We start from the raw sequence: 1,336 nt of genomic DNA, 5'->3' as shown, positions 1-1,336 counted from the left end.
TTGTGACCTCGTTCATTTCCCATAGGAAATAACCTACATTTGCAGCTGGGGAATTCTCTCAGCCCGGTTCTCCACATGGAAATTTGGGAGTCCAAAGACCTATTTTCATTTTGTATTATCTCTATATCTTTCAGTCCAAGTTGATACAATTCTTTTAAAACCTTCATGGATTTTTCATGAGTCAATTTATAACCCATTCCATTAAACAAAATCTATATCCAAAGGTCTCTTTGAGATAAGCTCTTCTCTTACCTTGGTCTTCCTGTTAAGGTCCTGAGGGACAACATCTTTAAGAGTCTTAGAAGTCCTTTTAAAATAGACATGATTGGCCTCCTGCTGCTTACCACAGGCTGTGTTCTTACATTTACTGTATAGAAAGAGGAGGCAGAATAAACCCATCCCATACATGCCTCAGCCCAGGCGAACTTAATCACGTGGCCACGGGGCCAGCCCCCAAATTTCTCCTTTTTATAGGGACACCAGTCATATTGGATTAGGGGCCCACTCTAATGACCTCATCCTAACTAATTATATCCGCCATAACCCTATTTCCAAATAAGGTCACATTCTGAGGCCCTGGGGGTGAGGACTTCAACATATGAATTGTTAAACACTGTTAAACCCGTAACACTGACCTAAGACATAAGAGTAACCCCTTTATAAGTTCACGCACTCTGCTTCCGTGGCCCAGGGTTTCACCTGTTTGGATTCTGGGAGGGGACATGGCACCACTCATTGGGCCACACTGAGGCAGCATCCCACATAACACAACCAGAAGGACCTACAACTAGAATATACAACTACGTACTGGGATACTTTGGGGAGAAGAAAAAGGAAAAACAAAAAAGAAGATTGGCAACAGATGTTAGCTCAGGTGCCAATCTTTAAAAAGAAAACAAAAAGAGTAACCGCTTTACAGTACTTATTGTAAAGCCTATCTGAAATAATGCATAGGAAGTTCCAGGCTCCTAGTGAATGATTAATAAATGTTGGCCAACATCATTACTTATCTTTGGATCCAGAGAGAGTAGCACAAGCTCAGCACATGGTAAGCAAATGGTGAACATCTTCGGGTTTTGCCTGCCTGGCATTCACTCCATCTTTTTCTAGTAAGAACACCTTGAAACAATTCCCTGGCCATTCTTGGTGAGGCCATCATCCAAAATGCCCTGCCCTACCCAAATGAGAGGTGAGTAGACGGATGATCCAAGAATGTTATTCAGACTCTGGATCCCAAAAATTAAATCTTGAGTACAGTCGTAAAGGGATAGAAAATGGCAATGATTACTTATCCCGACAACAGTGCCACGAAAGAGACTAACGTTAGTTCCTGCTA

At 42.0% G+C, this 1,336-nt stretch overlaps 1 non-coding gene across 1 annotated transcript; it reads left to right on the top strand.

The window, feature by feature from the left end:
* The first annotated feature begins 327 nt into the window (after positions 1-327).
* On the top strand, positions 328-484 carry LOC111769752 (small nucleolar RNA SNORA51). Its single transcript, XR_002802562.1, has one exon. It is a non-coding gene; the product is annotated as a small nucleolar RNA SNORA51 (small nucleolar RNA).
* Positions 485-1,336: the final 852 nt, after the last annotated feature.

Source organism: Equus caballus, chromosome 1 (assembly GCF_041296265.1).
Source record: "Equus caballus isolate H_3958 breed thoroughbred chromosome 1, TB-T2T, whole genome shotgun sequence".
In the NCBI taxonomy this organism is placed as follows: Eukaryota; Metazoa; Chordata; class Mammalia; order Perissodactyla; family Equidae; genus Equus; species Equus caballus.
The sequence above is the reverse complement of the archived record's forward strand: the minus strand, read 5'-3'. Positions and strand labels throughout refer to the sequence as shown.